The sequence below is a fragment of the Triturus cristatus genome, chromosome 1_2, assembly GCF_964204655.1.
Source record: "Triturus cristatus chromosome 1_2, aTriCri1.1, whole genome shotgun sequence".
NCBI lineage: Eukaryota > Metazoa > Chordata > Amphibia > Caudata > Salamandridae > Triturus > Triturus cristatus.
The window spans coordinates 284,299,740-284,318,946 of record NC_140580.1 but is presented as its reverse complement, the minus strand read 5'-3'; positions in this window follow the sequence as shown (position 1 = coordinate 284,318,946).

Below are 19,207 nucleotides of genomic sequence, written 5' to 3'. Positions count from 1 at the left end.
GAGTACTATTAAACAGGAACAGGGGTTGGAGCACACCGCTTCACCTCCCAGCAAGGTTCGCCCCTGGCATTGTGGTAAATGCAGTTTCAGTTACTTGCTTGCTTCAAGAGTGTTCGAGTGTTTCGCCACATTTGGCGCAGATAGTGCTGATCTCTAGACACGTGGTTCTGGTTCTCTAACTTTCATAGGTAGAGATTACAGTCTTTCAAATGTGGGGTTTGCTGAGTAGGCTGCCAACATCCTTCTCAGGTCAGGTACCTCTCACAGGCATGCGGGTGCTTCATCCACGAGCTCGTCAGATCATTGACTCACAGGAGTACTATTAAACAGGACCAGGGGTGGGAGCACACCGCTTCACCTCCCAGCAAGATTCGCCCCTGACATTGTGGTAATTGCAGTTTCAGTTACTTGCTTGCTTCAAGAGCGTTCGAGTGTTTCGCCACAGTTGGCGCAGATAGTGCTGATCTCTAGACACGTGTTTCTGGTTCTTTAACTGTCATCAGTAGAGATTACAGTCTTTCAAATGTGGGGTTTACTGAGTAGGCTGCCAACATCTTTCTCAGGTCCGGAACCTCTCACAGGCATGCGGGTGCTTCATCCATGAGCTCATCAGCTCAATGACTCATGGGAGTAATATGAAACAGGAACAGGGTTGGGAGCACACCGCTTCACCTCCCAGCAAGGTTCGCCCCTGGCATTGTGGTAAACGCAGTTTCAGTTACTTCCTTGCTTCAAGAGTGTTCGAGTGTTTCGCCACAGTTGGTGCAGATAGTGCTGATCTCTAGACACGTGTTTCTGGTTCTTTAACCGTCATCAGTAGAGATTACAGTCTTTCAAATGTGGGGTTTGCTGAGTAGGCTGCCAACATATTTCTCAGGTCCGGAACCTCTCACAGGCATGCGGGTGCTTCATCCACGAGTCGTCAGCTCAATGACTCTTGGGAGTACTATTAAACAGGAACAGGGGTGGGAGCACACCGCTTCACCTCCCAGCAAGGTTCGCCCCTGGCATTGTGGTAAATGCAGTTTCAGTTACTTGCTTGCTTCAAGAGTGTCGAGTGTTTCGCCACCGTTAGCGCAGATAGTGCTGATCTGTAGACACATGGTTCTGGTTCTTTAACCATTATCAGTAGAGATTACAGTCTTTCAAATGTGGGGTGTGCTGAGTAGGCTGCCAACATCTTTCTCAGGTCAGGTACCTCTCACAGGCATGTGGGTGCTTCATCCATGAGCTCATCAGCTCAATGACTCATGGGAGTACTATTAAACAGGAACAAGGGTGGGAGCACACCGCTTCACCTCCCAGCAAGGTTCGCCCCTGGCATTGTGGCAAATGCAGTTTCAGTTACTTGCTTGCTTCAAGAGTGTCGGGTGTTTCGCCACCGTTGGCGCAGATAGTGCTGATCTGTAGACACGTGGTTCTGGTTCTTTATCCGTCATCAGTAGAGATTACAGTCTTTCAAATGTGGGGTTTGCTGAGTAGGCTGCCAACATCTTTCTCAGGTCAGGTACCTCTCACAGGCATGCGGGTGCTTCATCCATGAGCTCATCAGCTCAATGACTCATGGGAGTACTATTAAACAGGAACAAGGGTGGGAGCACACCGCTTCACCTCCCAGCAATGTTCGCCCCTGGCATTGTGGTAAATGCAGTTTCAGTTACTTGCTTGCTTCAAGAGTGTTCGAGTGTTTCGCTACAGTTGGCGCAGATAGTGATGATCTGTAGACACGTGTTTTTGGTTCTTTAACCGTCATCAGTAGAGATTACAGTGTTTCAAATGTGGGGTTTGCTGAGTAGGCTGCCAACATATTTCTCAGGTCAGGTACCTCTCACAGGCATGCGGGTGCTTTATCCACGAACTCGTCAGCTCAATGACTCATGGGAGTACTATTAAACAGGAACAGGGGTGGGAGCACACCGCTTCACCTCCCAGCAAGGTTCACCCCTGGCATTGTGGTAAATGTAGTTTCAGTTACTTGCTTGCTTCAAGAGTGTTCGAGTGTTTCGTCACAGTTGGCGCAGATAGTGCTTATCTCTAGACAAGTGGTTCTGGTTCTCTAACTGTCATAGGTTGAGATTACAGTCTTTCAAATGTGGGGTTTGCTAAGTAGGCTGCCAACATCTTTCTTAGGTCAGGTACCTCTCACAGGCATGCGGGTGCTTCATCCACGAGCTTGTCAGATCATTGACTCACAGGAGTACTATTAAACAGGACCAGGGGTGGGAGCACACCGCTTCACCTCCCAGCAAGATTCGCCCCTGACATTGTGGTAATTGCAGTTTCAGTTACTTGCTTGCTTCAAGAGCGTTCGTGTATTTCGCCACAGTTGGCGCAGATAGTGCTGATCTCTAGACACGTGTTTCTGGTTCTTTAACTGTCATCAGTAGAGATTACAGTCTTTCAAATGTGGGGTTTGCTGAGTAGGCTGCCAACATCTTTCTCAGGTCCGGAACCTCTCACAGGCATGCAGGTGCTTCATCCATGAGCTCATCAGCTCAATGATTCATGGGAGTAATATTAAACAGGAACAGGGTTGGGTGCACACCGCTTCACCTCACAGCAAGGTTCGCCCCTGGTATTGTGGTAAATGCAGTTTCAGTTACTTGCTTGCTTCAAGAGTGTTTGAGTGTTTCGCCACAGTTGGCGCAGATAGTGCTGATCTCTAGACACGTGTTTCTGGTTCTTTAACCGTCATCAGTAGAGATTACAGTCTTTCAAATGTGGGGTTTGCTGAGTAGGCTGCCAACATCTTTCTCAGATCCGGAACCTCTCACAGGCATGCAGGGCTTCATCCACGAGCTTGTCAGCTCAATGACTCATGGGAGTACTATTAAACAGAAACAGGGGTGGGAGCACACCGCTTCACTTCCCAGCAAGGTTCGCCCCTGGCATTGTGGTAAATGCAGTTTCAGTTACTTGCTTGCTTCAAGAGTGTTCGAGTGTTTCGCCACAGTTGGCGCAGATAGTGCTGATCTCTAGACACGTGGTTGTGGTTCTTTAACTGTCATAGGTAGAGATTACAGTCTTTCAAATGTGGGGTTTGCTGAGTAGGCTGCCAACATCTTTCTCAGGTCAGGTATCTCTCACAGGCATGCAGGTGCTCAATCCTTGAGCTTGTCAGCTCAATGACTCACGGGAGTACTATTAAACAGGAACAGGGGTGGGAGCACACTGCTTCACCTCCCAGCAAGGTTCGCCCCTGGCATTGTGGTAAATGCAGTTTCAGTTACTTGCTTGCTTCAAGAGTGTTCGAGTGTTTCGCCACAGTTGGCGCAGATAGTGCTGATCTCTAGACACGTGTTTCTGGTTCTTTAATCGTCATCAGTAGAGATTACAGTCTTTCAAATGTGGAGATTTTTGCTAAGTAGGATGCCAACATCTTTCTCAGGTCCGGACCCTCTCACAGGCATGCGGGTGCCTCATCCACAAGCTCGTCAGCTCAATGACTCATGGGAGTACTATTAAACAGGAACAGGGGTGGGAGCACACCGCTTCACCTCCCAGCAAGGTTCACCCCTGGCATTGTGGTAAATGCAGTTTCAGTTACTTGCTTTCTTCAAGAGTGTTCGAGTGTTTCATCACAGTTGGCGCAGATAGTGCTGATCTCTAGACACGTGGTTCTGGTTCTCTAACTGTCATCAGTAGAGATTACAGTCTTTCAAATGTGGGGTTTGCTGAGTAGGCTGCCAACATCTTTCTCAGGTCAGGTACCTCTCACAGGCATGCGGGTGCATTATCCAAGAGCTCATCAGCTCAATGACTCATGGGAGTACTATTAAACAGGAACAGGGGTGGGAGCACACCGCTTAACCTCCCAGCAAGGTTCGCTCCTGGCATTGTGGTAAATGCAGTTTCAGTTACTTGCTTGCTTCAAGAGTGTCGAGTGTTTCACCACAGTTGGCGAAGATAGTGCTGATCTCTAGACATGTGGTTCTGGTTCTTTAACCGTCATCAGTGGAGATTACAGTCTTTCAAATGTGGGGTTTGCTAGTAGGCTGCCAACATCTTTCTCAGGTCAGGTACCTCTCACAGGCATGGGGGTGCTCAATCCACAAGCTCGTCAGCTCAATGACTCATGGGAGTACTATTAAATAGGAACAGGAGTGAGAGCACACCGCTTCACCTCCCAGCAAGGTTCGCCCCTGACATTGTGGTAATTGCAGTTTCAGTTACTTGCTTGCTTCAAGATTGTTCGAGTGTTTCGCCACAGTTGGCGCAGATAGTGCTGATCTCTAGACACGTGTTTCTGGTTGTTAAACCGTCATCAGTAGAGATTACAGTCTTTCAAATGTGGGGTTTGCTGACTAGGCTGCCAAAATCTTTCTCAGGTCAGGTACCTCTCACAGGCATGTGGGTGCCTCATCCACAAGCTCGTCAGCTCAATGACTCATGGGAGTACTATTAAACAGTAACAGGGGTGGGAGCACACCGCTTAACCTCCCAGCAAGGTTCGCCCCTGGCATTGTGGTAAATGCAGTTTCAGTTACTTGCTTGCTTCAAGAGTGTTCGAGAGTTTCGCCACAGTTGGCGCAGATAGTGTTGATCTCTAGACATGTGGTTCTGGTTCTTGAACTATCATAGGTAGAGATTACATTCTTTCAAATGTGGGGTTTGCTGACTAGGCTGCCAAAATCTTTCTCAGGTCAGGTACCTCTCACAGGCATGCGGGTGCCTCATCCACAAGCTCGTCAGCTCAATGACTCATGGGAGTACTATTAAACAGGAACAGGGGTGGGAGCACACCGCTTCACCTCCCAGCAAGGCTCACCCCTGGCAATGTGGTAAATGCAGTTTCAGTTACTTGCTTGCTTCAAGAGTGTTCGAGTGTTTCGCCACAGTTGGCGCAGATAGTGCTGATCTCTAGACACGTGTTTCTGGTTCTTTAACTGTCATCAGTAGAGATTACAGTCTTTGAAATTTTGGGTTTGCTGAGTGGGCTTCCAACATCTTTCTCAGGTCAGGTACCTCTCACAGGCATGCGGGTGCTTCATCCACGAGCTCATCAGCTCAATGACTCATGGGAGTACTATTGAACAGGAACAGGGGTGGGAGCACACCGCTACACCTCCCAGCAAGGTTCGCCCCTGGCATTGTGGTAAATGCAGTTTCAGTTACTTGCTTGTTCCAAGAGTGTTCGAGTATTTCGCCACAGTTGGCGCAGATAGTGCTGATCTCTAGACACGTGTTTCTGGTTCTTTAACCGTCATCAGTAGAGATTACAGTCTTTCAAATGTGAGGTTCGCTGAGTAGGCTGCCAACATCTTTCTCAGATCAGGTACCTCTCACAGGCAAGCGGGTGCTTCATCCACGAGCTCGTCAGCTCAATGACTCACGAGAGTACTATTAAACAGGAACAGGGGTGGGAGCACACCGCTTCACCTACCAGCAAGGTTCGCCCCTGGCATTGTGGTAAATGCAGTTTCGGTTACCTGCTTGCTTCAAGAGTGTTCAAGTGTTTCGCCACAGTTGGCGCAGATAGTGCTCATCTCTAGACACGTGTTTCTGGTTCTTTAACCGTCATCAGTAGAGATTACAGTCTAACAAATTTGGGGTTTGCTGAGTTGACTGCCAACATCTTTCTTAGGTCTGGTACCTTTCACAGGCATGTGGGTGCTTCATTCACAAGCTCGTCAGCTCAATAACTCACAGGAGTACTATTAAACAGGAACAGGGGTGGGAGGACAACACTTCACCTCCACCAAGGTTCGCCCCTGGCATTGTGGTAAATGCAGTTTCAGTTACTTGCTTGCTTCAAGAGTGTTCGAGTGTTTCGTCACAGTTGGCGCAGAAAGTGCTAATCCCTAGACACGTGGTTCTGGTTCTTTAACCGTCATCAGTAGAGATTACAGTCTTTCAAATGTGGGGTTTGCTGAGTATGCTGTCAACATCTTTTTCAGGTCAGGTACCTCTCACAGGCAAGCGTGTGCTTCATCCACGAGCTCGTCAGCTCAATGACTCACGAGAGTACTATTAAACAGGAACAGGGGTGGGAGCACACCGCTTCACCTCCCAGCAAGGCTCACCCCTGGCATTGTGGTAAATGCAGTTTCAGTTACTTGCTTTCTTCAAGAGTGTTCGAGTGTTTCGCCACAGTTGGCGCAGATAGTGCTGATCTCTAGACACGTGTTTCTGGTTCTTTAACTGTCATCAGTAGAGATTACAGTCTTTGAAATTTTGGGTTTGCTGAGTGGGCTTCACACATCTTTCTCAGGTCTGGTACCTCTCACAGGCATGCGGGTGCCTCATCCACAAGCTCGTCAGCACAATGACTCATGGGAGTACTATTAAACAGTAACAGGGGTGGGAGCACACCGCTTAACCTCCCAGCAAGGTTCGCCCCTGGCATTGTGGTAAATGCAGTTTCAGTTACTTGCTTGCTTCAAGAGTGTTCGAGAGTTTCGCCACAGTTGGCGCAGATAGTGTTGATCTCTAGACATGTGGTTCTGGTTCTTGAACTATCATAGGTAGAGATTACATTCTTTCAAATGTGGGGTTTGCTGAGTAGGCTGCCAACATCTTTCCCAGGTCAGGTACCTCTCACAGGCATGCGGATGCTTCATCCACTAGCTCGTCAGCTCAATGACTCATGGGAGTACTATTAAAGAGTAACAGGGGTGGGAGCACACCGCTTAACCTCCCAGCAAGGTCCACCCCTGGCATTGTGGTAAATGCAGTTTCAGTTACTTGCTTGCTTCAAGAGTGTTCGAGTGTTTCGCCACAGTTGGCGCAGATAGTGCTGATCTCTAGACACGTGTTTCTGGTTCTTTAACCATCATCAGTAGAGATTACAGTCTTTGAAATTTGGGGTTTGCTGAGTAGGCTGCCAACATCTTTTTCAGGTCAGGTACCTCTCACAGGCATGCGGGTGCTTCATCCACCAGCTCGTCAGCTCAATGACTCACGGGAGAACTATTAAACCAGAACAGGGGTGGGAGCACACCGCTTCACCTCCCAGCAAGGTTCGCCCCTGGCATTGTGGTAAATGCAGTTTCGGTTACTTGCTTGCTTCAAGAGTGTTTGAGTGTTTCGCCACAGTTGGCGCAGATAGTGCTGATCTCTATACACGTGTTTCTGGTTCTTTAATCGTCATCAGTAGAGATTACAGTCTTTCAAATGTGGAGATTTTTGCTAAGTAGGATGCCAACATCTTTCTCAGGTCCGGTACCTCTCACAGGCATGCGGGTGCCTCATCCACAAGCTCGTCATCTCAATGACTCATGGGAGTACTATTAAACAGGAACAGGGGTGGGAGCACACCGCTTCACCTCCCAGCAAGGTTCACCCCTGGCATTGTGGTAAATGCAGTTTTAGTTACTTGCTTGCTTCAAGAGTGTTCGAGTGTTTCATCACAGTTGGCGCAGATAGTGCTGATCTCTAGACACATGGTTCTGGTTCTCTAACTGTCATCAGTAGAGATTACAGTCTTTCAAATGTGGGGTTTGCTGAGTAGGCTGCCAACATCTTTCTCAGGTCAGGTACCTCTCACAGGCATGCGGGTGCATTATCCAAGAGCTCATCAGCTCAATGACTCATGGGAGTACTATTAAACAGGAACAGGGGTGGGAGCACACCGCTTAACCTCCCAGCAAGGTTCGCTCCTGGCATTGTGGTAAATGCAGTTTCAGTTACTTGCTTGCTTCAAGAGTGTCGAGTGTTTCACCACAGTTGGCGCAGATAGTGCTGATCCCTAGACATGTGGTTCTGGTTCTTTAACCGTCATCAGTGGAGATTACAGTCTTTCAAATGTGGGGTTTGCTAGTAGGCTGCCAACATCTTTCTCAGGTCAGGTACCTCTCACAGGCATGGGGGTGCTCAATCCACAAGCTCGTCAGCTCAATGACTCATGGGAGTACTATTAAATAGGAACAGGAGGGAGAGCACACCGCTTCACCTCCCAGCAAGGTTCGCCCCTGACATTGTGGTAATTGCAGTTTCAGTTACTTGCTTGCTTCAAGATTGTTCGAGTGTTTCGCCACAGTTGGCGCAGATAGTGCTGATCTCTAGACACGTGTTTCTGGTTGTTAAACCGTCATCAGTAGAGATTACAATCTTTCAAATGTGGGGCTTGCTGAGTAGGCTGCCAACATCTTTCTCAGGTCAGGTACCTCTCACAGGCATGCGGGTGCTTCATCCACGAGCTTGTCAGCTCAATGACTCATGTGAGTACTATTAAACAGGAACAGGGGTTGGAGCACACCGCTTCACCTCCCAGCAAGGTTCGCCCCTGGCATTGTGGTAAATGCAGTTTCAGTTACTTGCTTGCTTCAAGAGTGTTCGAGTGTTTCGCCACATTTGGCGCAGATAGTGCTGATCTCTAGACACGTGGTTCTGGTTCTCTAACTTTCATAGGTAGAGATTACAGTCTTTCAAATGTGGGGTTTGCTGAGTAGGCTGCCAACATCCTTCTCAGGTCAGGTACCTCTCACAGGCATGCGGGTGCTTCATCCACGAGCTCGTCAGATCATTGACTCACAGGAGTACTATTAAACAGGACCAGGGGTGGGAGCATACCGCTTCACCTCCCAGCAAGATTCGCCCCTGACATTGTGGTAATTGCAGTTTCAGTTACTTGCTTGCTTCAAGAGCGTTCGAGTGTTTCGCCACAGTTGGCGCAGATAGTGCTGATCTCTAGACACGTGTTTCTGGTTCTTTAACCATCATCAGTAGAGATTACAGTCTTTCAAATGTGGGGTTTGCTGAGTAGGCTGCCAACATCTTTCTCAGGTCCGGAACCTCTCACAGGCATGCGGGTGCTTCATCCACGAGTCGTCAGCTCAATGACTCATGGGAGTACTATTAAACAAGAACAAGGGTGGGAGCACACCGCTTCACTTCCCAGCAAGGTTCGCCCCTGGCATTGTGGTAAATGCAGTTTCAGTTACTTGCTTTCTTCAAGAGTGTTCGAGTGTTTCGCCACAGTTGGCGCAGATAGTGCTGATCTCTAGACACGTGTTTCTGGTTCTTTAACCGTCATCAGTAGAGATTACAGTCTTTCAAATGTGGGGTTTACTGAGTAGGCTGCCAACATCTTTCTCAGGTCCGGAACCTCTCACAGGCATGCGGGTGCTTCATCCATGAGCTCATCAGCTCAATGACTCATGGGAGTACTATTAAACAGGAACAGGGGTGGGAGCACACCGCTTCACCTCCCAGCAAGGTTCACCCCTGGCATTGTGGTAAATGCAGTTTCAGTTACTTGCTTGCTTCAAGAGTGTTCGAGTGTTTCGTCACAGTTGGCGCAGATAGTGCTTATCTCTAGACAAGTGGTTCTGGTTCTCTAACTGTCATAGGTTGAGATTACAGTCTTTCAAATGTGGGGTTTGCTAAGTAGGCTGCCAACATCTTTCTTAGGTCAGGTACCTCTCACAGGCATGCGGGTGCTTCATCCACGAGCTCGTCAGATCATTGACTCACAGGAGTACTATTAAACAGGACCAGGGGTGGGAGCACACCGCTTCACCTCCCAGCAAGATTCGCCCCTGACATTGTGGTAATTGCAGTTTCAGTTACTTGCTTGCTTCAAGAGTGTTCGAGAGTTTCGCCACAGTTGGCGCAGATAGTGTTGATCTCTAGACATGTGGTTCTGGTTCTTGAACTATCATAGGTAGAGATTACATTCTTTCAAATGTGGGGTTTGCTGACTAGGCTGCCAAAATCTTTCTCAGGTCAGGTACCTCTCACAGGCATGCGGGTGCATTATCCAAGAGCTCATCAGCTCAATGACTCATGGGAGTACTATTAAACAGGAACAGGGGTGGGAGCACACCGCTTAACCTCCCAGCAAGGTTCGCTCCTGGCATTGTGGTAAATGCAGTTTCAGTTACTTGCTTGCTTCAAGAGTGTCGAGTGTTTCACCACAGTTGGCGCAGATAGTGCTGATCTCTAGACATGTGGTTCTGGTTCTTTAACCGTCATCAGTAGAGATTACAGTCTTTCAAATGTGGGGTTTGCTAGTAGGCTGCCAACATCTTTCTCAGGTCAGGTACCTCTCACAGGCATGGGGGTGCTCAATCCACAAGCTCGTCAGCTCAATGACTCATGGGAGTACTATTAAATAGGAACAGGAGTGAGAGCACACCGCTTCACCTCCCAGCAAGGTTCGCCCCTGACATTGTGGTAATTGCAGTTTCAGTTACTTGCTTGCTTCAAGATTGTTCGAGTATTTCGCCACAGTTGGCGCAGATAGTGCTGATCTCTAGACACGTGTTTCTGGTTGTTAAACCGTCATCAGTAGAGATTACAGTCTTTCAAATGTGGGGCTTGCTGAGTAGGCTGCCAACATCTTTCTCAGGTCAGGTACCTCTCACAGGCATGCGGGTGCTTCATCCACGAGCTTGTCAGCTCAATGACTCATGGGAGTACTATTAAACAGGAACAGGGGTTGGAGCACACCGCTTCATCTCCCAGCAAGGTTCGCCCCTGGCATTGTGGTAAATGCAGTTTCAGTTACTAGCTTGCTTCGAGAGTGTTGAGTGTTTCGCCACCGTTAGCGCAGATAGTGCTGATCTGTAGACACATGGTTCTGGTTCTTTAACCATTATCAGTAGAGATTACAGTCTTTCAAATGTGGGGTTTGCTGAGTAGGCTGCCAACATCTTTCTCAGGTCAGGTACCTCTCACAGGCATGTGGGTGCTTCATCCATGAGCTCATCAGCTCAATGACTCATGGGAGTACTATTAAACAGGAACAAGGGTGGGAGCACACCGCTTCACCTCCCAGCAAGGTTCGCCCCTGGCATTGTGGTAAATGCAGTTTCAGTTACTTGCTTGCTTCAAGAGTGTCGGGTGTTTCGCCACCGTTGGCGCAGATAGTGCTGATCTGTAGACACGTCTTTCTGGTTCTTTATCCGTCATCAGTAGAGATTACAGTCTTTCAAATGTGGGGTTTGCTGAGTAGGCTGCCAACATCTTTCTCAGGTCAGGTACCTCTCACAGGCATGCGGGTGCTTCATCCATGAGCTCATCAGCTCAATGACTCATGGGAGTACTATTAAACAGGAACAAGGGTGGGAGCACACCGCTTCACCTCCCAGCAATGTTCGCCCCTGGCATTGTGGTAAATGCAGTTTCAGTTAGTTGCTTGCTTCAAGAGTGTTCGAGTGTTTCGCTACAGTTGGCGCAGATAGTGATGATCTGTAGACACGTGTTTCTGGTTCTTTAACCGTCATCAGTAGAGATTACAGTGTTTCAAATGTGGGGTTTGCTGAGTAGGCTGCCAACATATTTCTCAGGTCAGGTACCTCTCACAGGCATGCGGGTGCTTTATCCACGAACTCGTCAGCTCAATGACTCATGGGAGTACTATTAAACAGGAACAGGGGTGGGAGCACACCGCTTCACCTCCCAGCAAGGTTCACCCCTGGCATTGTGGTAAATGCAGTTTCAGTTACTTGCTTGCTTCAAGAGTGTTCGAGTGTTTCGTCACAGTTGGCGCAGATAGTGCTTATCTCTAGACACGTGGTTCTGGTTCTCTAACTGTCATAGGTAGAGATTACAGTCTTTCAAATGTGGGGTTTGCTGAGTAGGCTGCCAACATCTTTCTTAGGTCAGGTACCTCTCACAGGCATGCAGGTGCTTCATCCACGAGCTCGTCAGATCATTGACTCACAGGAGTACTATTAAACAGGACCAGGGGTGGGAGCACACCGCTTCACCTCCCAGCAAGATTTGCCGCTGACATTGTGGTAATTGCAGTTTCAGTTACTTGCTTGCTTCAAGAGCGTTCGAGTATTTCGCCACAGTTGGCGCAGATAGTGCCGATCTCTAGACACGTGTTTCTGGTTCTTTAACTGTCATCAGTAGAGATTACAGTCTTTCAAATGTGGGGTTTGCTGAGTAGGCTGCCAACATCTTTCTCAGGTCCGGAACCTCTCACAGGCATGCAGGTGCTTCATCCACGAGCTTGTCAGCTCAATGACTCACGGGAGTACTATTAAACAGGAACAGGGGTGGGAGCACACTGCTTCACCTCCCAGCAAGGTTCGCCCCTGGCATTGTGGTATATGCAGTTTCAGTTACTTGCTTGCTTCAAGAGTGTTTGAGTGTTTCGCCACAGTTGGCGCAGATAGTGCTGATCTCTAGACACGTGTTTCTGGTTCTTTAACCGTCATCAGTAGAGATTACAGTCTTTCAAATTTTGGGTTTGCTGAGTAGGCTGCCAACATCTTTCTCAGATCCGGAACCTCTCACAGGCATGCGGGTGCTTCATCCACGAGCTTGTCAGCTCAATGACTCATGGGAGTACTATTAAACAGAAACAGGGGTGGGAGCACACCGCTTCACTTACCAGCAAGGTTCACCCCTGGCATTGTGGTAAATGCAGTTTCAGTTACTTGCTTGCTTCAAGAGTGTTCGAGTGTTTCGCCACAGTTGGCGCAGATAGTGCTGATCTCTAGACACGTGGTTGTGGTTCTTTAACTGTCATAGGTAGAGATTACAGTCTTTCAAATGTGGGGTTTGCTGAGTAGGCTGCCAACATCTTTCTCAGGTCAGGTATCTCTCACAGGCATGCGGGTGCTCAATCAACGAGCTTGTCAGCTCAATGACTCACGGGAGTACTATTAAACAGGAACAGGGGTGGGAGCACACTGCTTCACCTCCCAGCAAGGTTCCCCCCTGACATTGTGGTAATTGCAGTTTCAGTTACTTGCTTGCTTCAAGAGTGTTCGAGTGTTTCGCCACAGTTGGTGCAGATAGTGCTGATCTCTAGACACGTGTTTCTGGTTGTTGAACCGTCATCAGTAGAGATTACAGTCTTTCAAATGTGGGGTTTGCTCAGTAGGCTGCCAACATCTTTCTCAGTTCAGGTACCTCTCACAGGCATGCGGGTGCTTCATCCACGAGCTTGTCAGCTCAATGACTCATGGGAGTACTATTAAACAGAAACAGGGGTGGGAGCACACCGCTTCACCTCCCAGCAAGGTTCGCCCCTGGCATTGTGGTAAATGTAGTTTCAGTTACTTGCTTGCTTCAAGAGTGTTCGAGTGTTTCGCCACAGTTGGCGCAGATAGTGCTGATCTCTAGACACGTGTTTCTGGTTCTTTAATCGTCATCAGTAGAGATTACAGTCTTTCAAATGTGGAGATTTTTGCTAAGTAGGATGCCAACATCTTTCTCAGGTCCGGTACCTCTCACAGGCATGCGGGTGCCTCATCCACAAGCTCGTCAGCTCAATGACTCATGGGAGTACTATTAAACAGGAACAGGGGTGGGAGCACACCGCTTCACCTCCCAGCAAGGTTCACCCCTGGCATTGTGGTAAATGCAGTTTCAGTTACTTGCTTGCTTCAAGAGTGTTCGAGTGTTTCATCACAGTTGGCGCAGATAGTGCTGATCTCTAGACACGTGGTTCTGGTTCTCTAACTGTCATCAGTAGAGATTACAGTCTTTCAAATGTGGGGTTTGCTGAGTAGGCTGCCAACATCTTTCTCAGGTCAGGTACCTCTCACAGGCATGCGGGTGCATTATCCAAGAGCTCATCAGCTCAATGACTCATGGGAGTACTATTAAACAGGAACAGGGGTGGGAGCACACCGCTTAACCTCCCAGCAAGGTTCGCTCCTGGCATTGTGGTAAATGCAGTTTCAGTTACTTGCTTGCTTCAAGAGTGTCGAGTGTTTCACCACAGTTGGCGCAGATAGTGCTGATCTCTAGACATGTGGTTCTGGTTCTTTAACCGTCATCAGTGGAGATTACAGTCTTTAAAATGTGGGGTTTGCTAGTAGGCTGCCAACATCTTTCTCAGGTCAGGTACCTCTCACAGGCAAGGGGGTGCTCAATCCACAAGCTCGTCAGCTCAATGACTCATGGGAGTACTATTAAATAGGAACAGGAGTGAGAGCACACCGCTTCACCTCCCAGCAAGGTTCGCCCCTGACATTGTGGTAATTGCAGTTTCAGTTACTTGCTTGCTTCAAGATTGTTCGAGTGTTTCGCCACAGTTGGCGAAGATAGTGCTGATCTCTAGACACGTGTTTCTGGTTGTTAAACCGTCATCAGTAGAGATTACAGTCTTTCAAATGTGGGGCTTGCAGAGTAGGCTGCCAACATCTTTCTCAGGTCAGGTACCTCTCACAGGCATGCGGGTGCTTCATCCACAAGCTTGTCAGCTCAATGGCTCATGGGAGTACTATTAAACAGGAACAGGAGTTGGAGCACACCGCTTCACCTCCCAGCAAGGTTCGCACCTGGCATTGTGGTGAATGCAGTTTTAGTTATTTGCTTGCTTCAAGAGTGTTCGAGTGTTTCACCACATTTGGCGCAGATAGTGCTGATCTCTAGACACGTGGTTCTGGTTCTCTAACTGTCATAGGTAGAGATTACAGTCTTTCAAATGTGGGGTTTGCTGAGTAGGCTGCCAACATCCTTCTCAGGTCAGGTACCTCTCACAGGCATGCGGGTGCTTCATCCACGAGCTCGTCAGATCATTGACTCACAGGAGTACTATTAAACAGGACCAGGGGTGGGAGCACACCGCTTCACCTCCCAGCAAGATTCGCCCCTGACATTGTGGTAATTGCAGTTTCAGTTACTTGCTTGCTTCAAGAGCGTTCGAGTGTTTCGCCACATTTGGCGCAGATAGTGCTGATCTCTAGACAGGTGGTTCTGGTTCTCTAACTGTCATAGGTAGAGATTACAGTCTTTCAAATGTGGGGTTTGCTGAGTAGGCTGCCAACATCCTTCTCAGGTCAGGAACCTCTCACAGGCATGCGGGTGCTTCATCCATGAGCTCATCAGCTCAATGACTCATGGGAGTAATATGAAACAGGAACAGGGTTGGGAGCACACCGCTTCACCTCCCAGCAAGGTTCGCCCCTGGCATTGTGGTAAACGCAGTTTCAGTTACTTGCTTGCTTCAAGAGTGTTCGAGTGTTTCGCCACAGTTGGTGCAGATAGTGCTGATCTCTAGACACGTGTTTCTGGTTCTTTAACCGTCATCAGTAGAGATTACAGTCTTTCAAATGTGGGGTTTGCTGAGATGGCTGCCAACATCTTTCTCAGGTCCGGAACCTCTCACAGGCATGCGGGTGCTTCATCCACGAGTCGTCAGCTCAATGACTCTTGGGAGTACTATTAAACAGGAACAGGGGTGGGAGCACACCGCTTCACCTCCCAGCAAGGTTCGCCCCTGGCATTGTGGTAAATGCAGTTTCAGTTACTTGCTTGCTTCAAGAGTGTCGAGTGTTTCGCCACCGTTAGCGCAGATAGTGCTGATCTGTAGACACATGGTTCTGGTTCTTTAACCATTATCAGTAGAGATTACAGTCTTTCAAATGTGGGGTTTGCTGAGTAGGCTGCCAACATCTTTCTCAGGTCAGGTACCTCTCACAGGCATGTGGGTGCTTCATCCATGAGCTCATCAGCTCAATGACTCATGGGAGTACTATTAAACAGGAACAAGGGTGGGAGCACACCGCTTCACCTCCCAGCAAGGTTCGCCCCTAGCATTGTGGTAAATGCAGTTTCAGTTACTTGCTTGCTTCAAGAGTGTCGGGTGTTTCGCCACCGTTGGCGCAGATAGTGCTGATCTGTGGACACGTGGTTCTGGTTCTTTATCCGTCATCAGTAGAGATTACATTCTTTCAAATGTGGGGTTTGCTGAGTAGGCTGCCAACATCTTTCTCAGGTCCGGAACCTCTCACAGGCATGCAGGTGCTTCATCCATGAGCTCATCAGCTCAATGATTCATGGGAGTAATATTAAACAGGAACAGGGTTGGGTGCACACCGCTTCACCTCACAGCAAGGTTCGCCCCTGGTATTGTGGTAAATGCAGTTTCAGTTACTTGCTTGCTTCAAGAGTGTTTGAGTGTTTCGCCACAGTTGGCGCAGATAGTGCTGATCTCTAGACACGTGTTTCTGGTTCTTTAACCGTCATCAGTAGAGATTACAGTCTTTCAAATGTGGGGTTTGCTGAGTAGGCTGCCAACATCTTTCTCAGATCCGGAACCTCTCACAGGCATGCAGGGCTTCATCCACGAGCTTGTCAGCTCAATGACTCATGGGAGTACTATTAAACAGAAACAGGGGTGGGAGCACACCGCTTCACTTCCCAGCAAGGTTCGCCCCTGGCATTGTGGTAAATGCAGTTTCAGTTACTTGCTTGCTTCAAGAGTGTTCGAGTGTTTCGCCACAGTTGGCGCAGATAGTGCTGATCTCTAGACACGTGGTTGTGGTTCTTTAACTGTCATAGGTAGAGATTACAGTCTTTCAAATGTGGGGTTTGCTGAGTAGGCTGCCAACATCTTTCTCAGGTCAGGTATCTCTCACAGGCATGCAGGTGCTCAATCCTTGAGCTTGTCAGCTCAATGACTCACGGGAGTACTATTAAACAGGAACAGGGGTGGGAGCACACTGCTTCACCTCCCAGCAAGGTTCGCCCCTGGCATTGTGGTAAATGCAGTTTCAGTTACTTGCTTGCTTCAAGAGTGTTCGAGTGTTTCGCCACAGTTGGCGCAGATAGTGCTGATCTCTAGACACGTGTTTCTGGTTCTTTAATCGTCATCAGTAGAGATTACAGTCTTTCAAATGTGGAGATTTTTGCTAAGTAGGATGCCAACATCTTTCTCAGGTCCGGACCCTCTCACAGGCATGCGGGTGCCTCATCCACAAGCTCGTCAGCTCAATGACTCATGGGAGTACTATTAAACAGGAACAGGGGTGGGAGCACACCGCTTCACCTCCCAGCAAGGTTCACCCCTGGCATTGTGGTAAATGCAGTTTCAGTTACTTGCTTTCTTCAAGAGTGTTCGAGTGTTTCATCACAGTTGGCGCAGATAGTGCTGATCTCTAGACACGTGGTTCTGGTTCTCTAACTGTCATCAGTAGAGATTACAGTCTTTCAAATGTGGGGTTTGCTGAGTAGGCTGCCAACATCTTTCTCAGGTCAGGTACCTCTCACAGGCATGCGGGTGCATTATCCAAGAGCTCATCAGCTCAATGACTCATGGGAGTACTATTAAACAGGAACAGGGGTGGGAGCACACCGCTTAACCTCCCAGCAAGGTTCGCTCCTGGCATTGTGGTAAATGCAGTTTCAGTTACTTGCTTGCTTCAAGAGTGTCGAGTGTTTCACCACAGTTGGCGAAGATAGTGCTGATCTCTAGACATGTGGTTCTGGTTCTTTAACCGTCATCAGTGGAGATTACAGTCTTTCAAATGTGGGGTTTGCTAGTAGGCTGCCAACATCTTTCTCAGGTCAGGTACCTCTCACAGGCATGGGGGTGCTCAATCCACAAGCTCGTCAGCTCAATGACTCATGGGAGTACTATTAAATAGGAACAGGAGTGAGAGCACACCGCTTCACCTCCCAGCAAGGTTCGCCCCTGACATTGTGGTAATTGCAGTTTCAGTTACTTGCTTGCTTCAAGATTGTTCGAGTGTTTCGCCACAGTTGGCGCAGATAGTGCTGATCTCTAGACACGTGTTTCTGGTTGTTAAACCGTCATCAGTAGAGATTACAGTCTTTCAAATGTGGGGTTTGCTGACTAGGCTGCCAAAATCTTTCTCAGGTCAGGTACCTCTCACAGGCATGTGGGTGCCTCATCCACAAGCTCGTCAGCTCAATGACTCATGGGAGTACTATTAAACAGTAACAGGGGTGGGAGCACACCGCTTAACCTCCCAGCAAGGTTCGCCCCTGGCATTGTGGTAAATGCAGTTTCAGTTACTTGCTTGCTTCAAGAGTGTTCGAGAGTTTCGCCACAGTTGGCGCAGATAGTGTTGATCTCTAGACATGTGGTTCTGGTTCTTGAACTATCATAGGTAGAGATTACATTCTTTCAAATGTGGGGTTTGCTGACTAGGCTGCCAAAATCTTTCTCAGGTCAGGTACCTCTCACAGGCATGCGGGTGCCTCATCCACAAGCTCGTCAGCTCAATGACTCATGGGAGTACTATTAAACAGGAACAGGGGTGGGAGCACACCGCTTCACCTCCCAGCAAGGCTCACCCCTGGCAATGTGGTAAATGCAGTTTCAGTTACTTGCTTGCTTCAAGAGTGTTCGAGTGTTTCGCCACAGTTGGCGCAGATAGTGCTGATCTCTAGACACGTGTTTCTGGTTCTTTAACTGTCATCAGTAGAGATTACAGTCTTTGAAATTTTGGGTTTGCTGAGTGGGCTTCCAACATCTTTCTCAGGTCAGGTACCTCTCACAGGCATGCGGGTGCTTCATCCACGAGCTCATCAGCTCAATGACTCATGGGAGTACTATTGAACAGGAACAGGGGTGGGAGCACACCGCTACACCTCCCAGCAAGGTTCGCCCCTGGCATTGTGGTAAATGCAGTTTCAGTTACTTGCTTGTTCCAAGAGTGTTCGAGTATTTCGCCACAGTTGGCGCAGATAGTGCTGATCTCTAGACACGTGTTTCTGGTTCTTTAACCGTCATCAGTAGAGATTACAGTCTTTCAAATGTGAGGTTCGCTGAGTAGGCTGCCAACATCTTTCTCAGATCAGGTACCTCTCACAGGCAAGCGGGTGCTTCATCCACGAGCTCGTCAGCTCAATGACTCACGAGAGTACTATTAAACAGGAACAGGGGTGGGAGCACACCGCTTCACCTACCAGCAAGGTTCGCCCCTGGCATTGTGGTAAATGCAGTTTCGGTTACCTGCTTGCTTCAAGAGTGTTCAAGTGTTTCGCCACAGTTGGCGCAGATAGTGCTCATCTCTAGACACGTGTTTCTGGTTCTTTAACCGTCATCAGTAGAGATTACAGTCTAACAAATTTGGGGTTTGCTGAGTTGACTGCCAACATCTTTCTTAGGTCTGGTACCTTTCACAGGCATGTGGGTGCTTCATTCACAAGCTCGTCAGCTCAATAACTCACAGGAGTACTATTAAACAGGAACAGGGGTGGGAGGACAACACTTCACCTCCACCAAGGTTCGCCCCTGGCATTGTGGTAAATGCAGTTTCAGTTACTTGCTTGCTTCAAGAGTGTTCGAGTGTTTCGTCACAGTTGGCGCAGAAAGTGCTAATCCCTAGACACGTGGTTCTGGTTCTTTAACCGTCATCAGTAGAGATTACAGTCTTTCAAATGTGGGGTTTGCTGAGTATGCTGTCAACATCTTTTTCAGGTCAGGTACCTCTCACAGGCAAGCGTGTGCTTCATCCACGAGCTCGTCAGCTCAATGACTCACGAGAGTACTATTAAACAGGAACAGGGGTGGGAGCACACCGCTTCACCTCCCAGCAAGGCTCACCCC